The sequence below is a fragment of the Nicotiana tomentosiformis genome, chromosome 3 (genome assembly GCF_000390325.3).
Source record: "Nicotiana tomentosiformis chromosome 3, ASM39032v3, whole genome shotgun sequence".
In the NCBI taxonomy this organism is placed as follows: Eukaryota; Viridiplantae; Streptophyta; class Magnoliopsida; order Solanales; family Solanaceae; genus Nicotiana; species Nicotiana tomentosiformis.
In genome coordinates this window covers 31,431,442-31,442,244 of record NC_090814.1, presented here as the reverse complement: position 1 = coordinate 31,442,244, position 10,803 = coordinate 31,431,442, and the positions used below count along the sequence as shown (strand labels likewise).

Sequence of the window (10,803 nt, the reverse complement as noted above, 5' to 3'; positions counted from 1 at the left end):
ACCCCCGGCAAACCACATAACCATAATACAACATAAAGGAGGCAATAATTAGAGGATCAAGGCTAAAATACTCAAAACTAGCGGCCAGGTCGTTACAAATAACCATGAAAATTGCAAGTAAAGTTCATTTGCAAAATCCAAAACAAACACTGGCTAGACTTTCTTCAATATTTCCATATTTGTACCAAACTACTGATCAGTTTTCCTCAAATACGTGTGTACACCATCAATAAGGCACATGAGAGAGTGACCCTAGGGGATGCATCCATATCCACACACAGCACGGCCAATTCAATGTGCTATCAGCCCGGCGTAGTCACAGGTTCAATATCATAATCCGCCCGGCATGGTCATATGCATAAAAACACAATCCGACTGGCATGGTCACATGCATAATAATACAATCCGCCCAGCATGGTCATGTGCATAACAACACAATCTGTCCGGTTTGGTCACAAGCAAACAACACAATCCGCTCGGCATGGTCACAGGCATAACAACACAATTCGTCTGACATTGTCACATACATAACAACACAATCCACACGGGGTGGTCACAGGCATAACAACTGTAAGGCCCCGCAAAATTTCACCTAGAACCCGGGGTTTCATGGCACCAAGGTAGAGTAACATGATTGATGATTGTAGAAATTCTTCGCGAAGAGCAAGCTCATCGCGGTACGGACCTTTTGGGTTGAACAGTGCATTCGAGAGAGGAAGAAAGATTGTTGCAGAACAGGGCATTTCTGCGGTCCGTTATGCAACCACAGAACTACTCTGCGGACCGCAGATCCGCCGCAGAGCGAAGTAGAGAAATGACAAATTTTGGAGGTCGCTTTGCGATCAACTATGCGACTGCATAATCGTTTTATGGGCCGCATATCTATTTTGCGGCCCACTCTGTGACCGCAGAGTTGAGTTTAGAGGGTCCATTTTCCTATTTTATAACCCGACCCTATTTTAATAAATAGACTTAAAGGACCATTTTTTAAGAGGAATTCTGCCATTTTAGAGAGAGGGGAGTGTTTTAGAGAGAGAGGAGGAAGCCCCAAGTGCTTGGTCCGCCAATCTTTGCTCAAGTCTTCAAGAATTCACAAGAAAACTCCCAATGTCTTCATCCAATAGGTAAGGTTCCCCTAGTCTTCAATTTCGAGTTTAGGGTAGAAGATGGGTAATGGGGAGTGTGATTCTTAGGTATGGGGGTGTTATCTATGTGTGCATGTACCAACAAAGTTGTGGGAAGGTTGTTGAGCTCAAAAGGATAGATATTGAGTTGTGGGATGAAGCAATCCACCATAGGAGGACCTTGAAATCATGTGGGTAATAGTGTTTGATAAAATGCTCAAATGAGCTGAAGCCCCGAGTATCTTCCTAATTACAGTTCAATTTTGTTATGTTTCTAAATAGATTGAGGTTGCTAGGATTTCCGAATCATTGTAGTACTTAAGGAAAGCTCAAGTGAGGTATGTTGGCTAAACTCCTCTTGTAAAAATCAAACTCCATGATGTGCTCGTAAGTTGCGATTATGATTGGCTCAATTTCTTATTTCCCATGTTCCGAATCCTTCCTAAACAAATTTGATTATTCTGAAACAAGTGTTGTGTTGAAATAGGTATGTACTCAAAATATATTCCAAATGTTCCCATCATATCATGATTCCCTTCGAGAGTGAAATCTAGTATGACCAATGTATTAATGGTGTTGTGATTTAAAAATCATGTTTCAATTGCAAGTTAGTATGCCTAATTGTGGAAGAGACACTCAATGTGATTAAGACTCTTATTGCACATATATATACACTTAAAGTCTTGATTTGAAATTATCTTATTGTTGATAATCCATGGTAACGCTTGAAAGTTATAGGGGCGAGTATGAAATATGAAATACGGCCGACGTGCCGAGCATGATATTACAATTGTGGCCACTCGTGCCAATGAAATGGAAAGATACGTGAAAGATGATGAAATGAGTTGTAAATACTTTAAATAATAAATGCTTTGGGAGTATCATTTAGTCATCGAGAAAGGGTAGGTCGAAATAACCTAATCCCGAAACTACACGTGTCGGTGTAGGAGTTATTGACGGCTAAATCCCCGTGTTGATGTGATGAGATTGTTTCCCCTTATATGGGATGAGATTGATGTGTTGATATATTCCCCCCTTAAATGGGATAAGATGATTGCTAGTGGGATGTAATGTGATGTCGACACATATGGCATTGTGGTGAGACGGCTTAGTCGATCGGGCTGAGATTGGATGCCATGCCATGCACATGGTGGTGTTGTGAGTGGATGTCTCGGGGTGGGATAGCTTAGCCGGTCGGGCTTAGATCGTACTCCATGCTAAAAGCACGGTGGTGTATCAGTACTAAATATCTCCCAACTTAAAAATGTTGAAATTTACTTGAAACTTACCTTTCTCTTAACTTGACACTTTGATGTTGTTTGAGGGCCCCATTGATTCCATGTTTCTTTCTCATTTTACTGTTACTCGTTCTATCGAGAGGGTGTTTAGTCTTACATACTAGTAATATTCCATATGTACTAACATCCCTTTTGTCAGGGGCACTGCATCTTTAATAGATGCAGGTGATTCCACAGCATGCGGCATTGATCAGTGGTAGCAATAAACCCTCTCCTCAACTGACTTGGTGAGCCCCACTTCCTATCGGGGTCTTATATCTTTTGTTCTTTATGTATGATGTTTTGAGGTATAGCCGGGGCCTTCTGGCCGGCACTATCATAGTACTATTTTGTATCGTTAGAGGCTCCATAGACATAGTGTGGATTGTATAGTGGTGTTTGGAAAGTCAAACTAGAAATGTTGTATTTGTATCACATGTTCCCACTTCTAAACTATGAATGTGTAATGTAACATTTTGGGAAATCTTGAATGAAGTTCTAACAGTACTACATCTTCTCTCTATTCATGGGTAAGGTAGGGTAGGAAGAATCTAGTAGGCTTGCTTAACCGGGTTATCTCGGTTGAGCGACAATCACACTCCTCGAGGTTGGGGCGTGACAACAACACAATCCGCCCAACGTGGTAATAGGCATAACAACACAACCCGCCTGGCGAAGTCGCAAGCATAACCACACAATCTGCCCGGCATAGTCACATGCATCCAGTCCAAATCATAACACACAGAAACAAATATACAAGAATACATGTATATGATCAATGCATATCTGATTTCATGCTCTTGGACTGGTGTAAATGATATGCTAAAGTGTATGCATGTGCAAAGTGTGCTATCATAGCTCAAATCGGCAATTTCATCATGGAAATAGCAATTATCAAGTTCATTCAGGGAATTAGCCTCTAGGGAACCTCAAATATTGATCAAATAGTTCACAACAAGGTTACAAATATTAGTAACATCACAACTTTAAGCTTAACAATCAATTCAAGGCATATTATAGCCTAAGCACTATCCCGAGCATGAATAAATACCTTGATGCTCGCACATGGGCTGAAACCCCACACAATGCGCATCCATAGCACGTAGCTATCACAAATAAATCAGGCAACTAGTGCCTTAACCAAGTTTGATAAGATACTTACCTCAAGCAAGACAAATCAATACTCTAAGAAGCCTTTACCTCGCGAATCAATTTCCGGACAACCCGAATCTAGCCAAAATAACCTAATATTACCAAATAAATCCATAGGAACTGAATCCATATGATAAAGCTAAGATCTTTAAATAAAATCAAAAAATCCGACCAAACTCATAAATTTCGAATACCCATTCCGATATGAGTCCAACCATACCAAAATCATACAATTCTGACCTCAAAATCGACCTTCAAATTCTCCATTTATGTTTTAGAAAAGCTTTTATAAAAAATTCCAATTTCTCCAATTGAAATCACTAATCAAATACTAAAATCGAGGTTGGAATCATGCAATAATAACAAATCTGAGTCAAAAACACTTCCCCTGATCCAAATTGTGAAACTCCCCTCCAAAATCGCCCAAACCCGAGCTCTCTAACTCAAAATCTGATATAATGACTCAAACCCTCGAAATAGAGTACTATATAATCTGCCCAGGCATACCCTTTGCGATCGCGAAGAACAAAATTCACGAGCTGCCAAAAACCTCATACACATACGCGACATAGTCCTCGCAAACACAGGGACCCAACTCTCAAAAGCTATGCGATTGTGGACCAGTCCTCGCGGTCGCGATGAACAAACGTGTGCCACCCTTCAGCCTTACCTTCCTTCTATGCAAACGCGATTCTCTGCTCGCGATCACGATGCACAACCTCTCTAGAACTTCGCAAACACGTCACTATCCGCTCGAATGCGACAAACAACACCACCTGCCACCAAATAACACTATGCAATCACGTCTTTCTCTTCGTGATTGCGAAGAAAGAAACTAGAAGCACTCAATCAGCAGTCCAAACATGATGGAAATTGTCCGAAACCCATCTGAAACAACCCGAGGCCCCCACGACCCCGTCCAATCACACCAAACAATCCCAAAACATAACGCGGACCTACTCGAGGCCTCAAACCATGTCAAACAATGACAAAACCATGAATCGCACCCCAATTCAAGCCTAAGAAAACTAATGAACTTTCTTAATTCAAAACATACACCGAACATGCCTAAACACCTCGGAATGATCTCGAATTTTGCATACAAGTCCCAAATGACACAATGGACCTATTCTAACTTTTGAAACCAAAATACAGACCCGGTATCAATAAATGCAACTCTTGATCAAACCTATCAACCTTCCAAACCTTCAACTTTCGCCAAAAAGCACCAAACCAACCTATGAACCTCCAAATCCAAATCCAAATCCGGACATTCGCCTAAGTCCAAAATTATCATACGAAGCTATTGTAACCATCAAAAAACATTCTAAAGTCATGATGGTAGGCTATAATCTCGTATTTTAGTCGCTTATTGCACTTTTATTGTGTTTGAGATTTATTCTCTAGTGTTTTATACTTATTGTGTGTTTTATACCTTGTAGGATTGATTTCGAGCTATGTAGATGTATGGAATGAATTTGAGCTATTTGGATCTTTGACTTCTGAGTAAAAGCCTAAGGGATTTAGCCGGGATTGCGTTCAGGGGTCGAGAACAACGTCTGGATATCAAAAAGCAAGGAAAATTCCGTACTTTGAGAAATGCCCACAACCGCGGTGCGTGGGGCGCCGCGCGTGCGTATTTTTCTACTGCCTGACAGATTTCAACTCTCTGGATTTCCCCAGTAATTCCTCTCTTGGTGCGTCGCCCCATGCGGCGCGCCTGTGCAAATTATACAGAGTGATTTTCCTATTTCGCGTAGGAAAAGGTGATTTAGTTTGGGACCGACCATACTTGGTATAAATACATGGAAAATATTATTTTGAGGACTTTTGACATTTTGGAGATCTAAGGAGGCTAAGGAGGAGTTGGAGAAGCAAAAGCACAAGGATTTCATCATTACTTCATCACTCAAGGCTCGAGTTTGGATCGTTTTATGTTTTCCTTTACTTTAAATATATTTGTGATGAATTGCTCCATATCCATGGAATAGTTCTCTTTAGTGTTTGATGGATTTGGTGTTATAATATTTGTTTGTGGATTATAACTCTAGTTTTATGTACTGAATCATTTTTGGATGATTTAACTGTTGCATCTATATTCACTTGTTCATGTAATCGAGGGAGACATAACTTGTGATATCTTTGCATTATATTATTGATTGAGTTCATTAATTATTCTTAGTAATCGAGAGAGGCTAGTTGAATTGTTGATTAAATCTAGTTAGGAGGATAATCGAGAGAGGTTCTCCTAAAGACTAATCCACTACGCATTCTTGCATATATTCACGTGCTTAAATTGGTTCATCCTGTGAGGTTAAAACTTAATCGAGAGAGGAGTTTTGCTGAACGTTTGAACTAATAATTGAGTGAATTCAAGAGACTCGCTTGAACATTAGAAGTGAATTATCTAGAGTTAGATCCCAAAAAAGTATCTTGGACCTATCCTATCAAAATCCTATCTTCTCCCATTGATAACTTTCTGTGTTTGTTCCTTGTTTCGATTGTCATTAGTCGGTAGCTTTAGACTCTTAGTTAATTATAGTTATTAATCATATAAATCTAAATCGTTGATTCTTTGAATAGCAATTAAACTAGAAAAAATGAAAATACTGTTTAAATCCATTCCATGTGGATATGATATTATACTATACTATCTTTGACTAGCGAGCATAATTAAAGTGGTTTTTTGTGCTCGTCAAATTTTGGCGTCGTTGCCATGGAATGGCAATCAATAGTGTTTGAAATAGTTTGTATTGCTAATTCAGGAATTTTTCTTTTTATTTTATTTTATTTTTTCCTTTTTACGGTTGGTGTTCTTTGACTGTGCGCGGGTTGCAGGTTCAGAGTGGTGCATGACTAGAACTTCTGCGTAGGAAGCGCTATCATACGAGCCAGAAATTGAAAATCAATTGCGACAGCTGAAGAAGGAAAGAAATCTCACCGAGACAACAGAAAAGGTTGGGTAATCCTCAACCAAAGAACTCATGTAGTACTTAAGAGAACAAGTTGCACGGGATGCGAGAGAAGCATCCCAACAAAGAGAACAAGCTGCGCGGGATGCTGAGAAAGCAGCTATTAGAGATGCGCAGAATATCTATAAAGAAGAGAGGGGTCTCAGACATAATCAACATCAACCCTTGCATAGGAGACCACTTGGCGATTATGCTAGACCGGACTACAATCAAGGTTTATCAAGTATTAGACCACCTCCAATTGCAGCAAACAATTTTGAGTTGAAGCAAGGGCTGCTTCAAACCCTTCAGAATTGATGTATCTTTAGAGGGAAGCCAAACAAAGATCCAAACAATCATCTAATGGACTTCGAGGAGATTATGAATACCTTTCAATACAATAGTGTGTCACAAGATGCAGTTTACTTAAAGGCATTCCCCTTCACACTCAAAGATGATACAAAGCAGTGGCTTCGAAGCTTACCTAATGGATCGATTCGAACATGGGATGAGATGACCAGAAAATTTCTTGATAAATATTTCTCATTAGCTAAGACTGGCAAGTTTAGAAGAGAAATCCATAACTTTTGCCAAAAAGATAATGAGACTGTGTTTGAAGCTTGGGAGAGGTTTAGGGAAATAGTCAAGAAGTGTCAACATAGCGGAATTGAACTCTGGATGCAACTCCAGGACTTTTGGGATGGATTGACACCGGCCTCATGTAGAACATTGAGCAATACAGTTGGAGACCCTTTGATGAAGAAGACTCCAGAAGAGATAGTCACAATTCTTGATGACTTGTCTGAAGATGCAAATGAGTGGCCTTCTGAGAGTGCTGAAAGAAGAAGATCGTCAGGTGTTCACCAGGTTGATGCTAACACATCTGTGCAGGTACAACTTGATGTTATGGCTAAAGAAATATGGAAGCTGCCCTTAGCTATAATACAAATTGAGCCTCATGCAGCTTGTGATATATGTGGAAGAGGACATCCTACTCATGAGTGTCAAGCCTCAACAGAGGAAGTGAATGTTGTGGGAAATTATAATGCAATGGGTCAAAGGCACCCCGGTTTTTCATGGAGTTCACCTGGAGGTACTGCAAATGCGTGGTAACAAAATAACTCTAGACCTCAAGGACAAGGAGCTCCAGTCTTCCAAAATCAGCAGAGGCAGTAGTTTCAGCCTCAACATTCCAATCAGCCTGGTCTAGAAGATCTAATGAAGGCCCTCATTAACAAGACAGATGAGAGGTTGGACGCTCACGGGGCACTATCAAAGGATTGGGCACTGGTTTTCGAACCTTAGAGAGACAAGTGGGATAGATTGCAACAATATTATCTGAGAGACTCCCGGGTACTCTGCCAGCCGATACTGAGAGAAATCCCAAAAAACAGTGAATGATGTGACCTTGAGAAGTGGGTAAGTGTTGAAAGATACCACTCCAATCCAAAAAGAGGTGGTACTTGAAAAGGAAAATGGGGAGCAACTGAAGAATGATATTGATAAGAAGAAGAAATAAAAGAAGTGAGCTGACAAAAAGAAGAAGGAAATTTTGAGAAGGGATGAATCTAATGAGAGTGAGCATATGCCTGCTCTACCTTTTCCTCAAAAGCTATATAGAGAAAAGTTGGACAAGCAATTTCAGAGATTTCTGGATATGCTGAAATAGGTTAATGTAAATTTTACATTCACAAAAGTGCTTTCCCAAATGCCAACTTATACCAAATTCTTGAAGGAGATCCTCACAAAGAAGAGGAAGATAGAAGAGACCTCAGTGGTCAAGCTCACAGAGCATTGCAGTGCGATATTGCAAAACAAACTCCCACAAAAGTGTGGAGATCCAGGGAATTTTACTATACCTTGCTCTTTAGGATCTATTAATTTTGATAAATCATTATGTGATTCTGGTGCCTCAATTAACTTAATGCCTCTATCTATTTACAGGAACCTGGAGAAGGAGATTGGAGAGATAAGGTCAGTGCCAATATCTTTGCAGCTGGCAGACCAAACGACTTTGATACCCAAGGGGAGAGTGGAATATGTCTTAGTTCGGGTAGATAAGTTTGTATTTCCTGTAGATTTTATAGTAGTGAATATGGAGGAGAACAAAGAGGTCTCCCTCATCTTAAGAAGACCATTCTTAGCAACGGTTAGAGTAATACTAGATATACATGAGAGAAAGCTCATGCTTAGAGTGGGTGAGGAGACTGTAACTTTCGAGATGAATGTAGAAACAGGGGTGAAAAAGGAGAAGTCAGCTGCAAGTGTTGAGTGGAAAGTGAAGGGCTCAAAAGAGAAGGCTGCGGCGAGTGAGAAATATAAGTATGGGGTCCACCCCAAGAAGGCTGAGAAAAAGATGTCTGCATGGATGTGTGCATTAGTTTGAAGGAGAGGAATGGATCCCGACTTCGACTCCGAATCCGACTAGATATTCAGGGAAGTTTCCTTTACCTTATGCTTTTTAATTGTATGTCATGGGGACATTCCACAACTTAAAGTGTGGGTGGGGGATAAATTGTATGTTGTATATATATATATATATATATATATATATATATATATATATATATATATATATATATGTGTGTGTGTGTGTGTGTGTGTGTGTGTGTGTGTTAGTTTAGTTTTTGTTTTAGTAGTTAGAGATAGAAAAAGAATTGGAAAAACAAAAACCATAAAAATTGGAAAAAATTCAAGTTTTCCCGACGATGGATATCATTTGACGGGTTTCTTGAGGGATTAAAGTCGAAAGAAAAAGACAAAAAGATTTTCTTTTGTAGGTAGTATAATAATTCCCCCTTGGTTTTTCTTTGTGCCGCGGTTCTTTTCCAAGGGTTTTGTTTGAACCGGGTGTAGTTAGTTTTTATTTTTGTTAGGAGTAGGAAACCTTGTGCTATGGTTTAGATGGAAGGAAATATATCTTGACTCTATTATACCTGGTGAATAATGAGTGCTTTAGCTGTGATGCTTAGGCTCAGTTCTTTACTCTTGCATAAACACCTTAAATTGTATGATCTTAACTTTGCTTAACTTCTTTGACCAGATTGTCTTGATAGTCCAATCTTGAGTGAGTGTCTTGATAGTCCAATCTTGAGTGAGTTATGTGCTATGTGAGTGTGAGATTTTGTGTATTCTGTGCATTGCATTTGATGTCTAGAACTTGCTCTATGTGTTTGCAAAGTGAAATAGTAGTTGTATTCAGTCTTGGAAGTGATATAGGCATTTCTTTGTTGAGCTAGTTATATGCTTTTACCCACCTAATTGTTATGTATCGTAGTTAACCCATTTGAGCCTATAATCTTGTTTCTTTGGCAACCATATTACAAGCCTTACCCATTTGTTCGAATTAACCATCTATTTGAACCTTGTACCTCTCGTGAGCACTTGAATTTGATATGAACTTTGTAAAAGTTAAAGTGTGGGGTGGTTGGTTTGGCTTTTGAGTGGAACTAATGAAATAAGGAGAAAGGTGCACTGTATTGAAAAAGTAAGAGCCACTTGAATTGAAAGAGAAAAGAAAAATATTGTATTGTTATGCAAAATATTATTTGATAGTGGTGACTCTTGATGTAATTGTGCTTAAAGAAGTAGGGAATTAATGTATATTGATGTGAAGGTGGAGTTTTGGTCTGACATAAAAGTGGGGTTTTGAACAATGAAATGTAGGTATTAAAGTGCTTAGGGAGGTGTAGTCACTCTTTTATCCAAATATATCATACTCGTCCTGCAGCCCACATTACAACCAAATAAAGTCTTACTTGATCCATGACTGAATGAGCTCAATTAGTAGAGTAGTACACTACGGGCAAGCCTATGGTACGTCTTTTGTGGCATATGAATGTTGTTTCTGAGAGTGAGTGAATTCTTTCTATCTTGAGTTCCTAATTGTTCATAAATTTCATTATGTGTGGAACTACTCTCTATTGTTGCACGAGGGCACTTAATTCATGAAGGAAAGGTAATGCTTGACCTCTCTGTTAGAGTAAGTGAGAAGGTTATAAATAATGCGTGGTGCTTGTAAGTCAAATCTTGAGGCGAGGATGTTACAGTATTGTGCTTAATCTGTTTTAAATACTCTTGGTGTGATGAGTTATGAGAGTTGTTTAAAAAGGTCGTGTCTATGTGAAGTGTAGTTTTATTGCTGGAGGACGAGCATTGGGTTAAGTGTGGGGTGTTGATGGTAGGCTATAATCTCGTATTTAGTCGCTTATTTTACTTTTATTGTGTGTGAGCTTTAATCGCTAGTGTTTTGTACTTATTATGTTTTTATGCCTTGTAGGAGTGATTACGAACTATGTA

At 39.3% G+C, this 10,803-nt stretch overlaps 1 non-coding gene across 1 annotated transcript; it reads right to left on the bottom strand.

Annotated features, from left to right (window-relative positions):
• Positions 1–7,065: 7,065 nt before the first annotated feature.
• LOC117278443 (small nucleolar RNA R71) lies at positions 7,066–7,172 on the bottom strand. Its single transcript, XR_004508816.1, has one exon. It is a non-coding gene; the product is annotated as a small nucleolar RNA R71 (small nucleolar RNA).
• Positions 7,173–10,803: the final 3,631 nt, after the last annotated feature.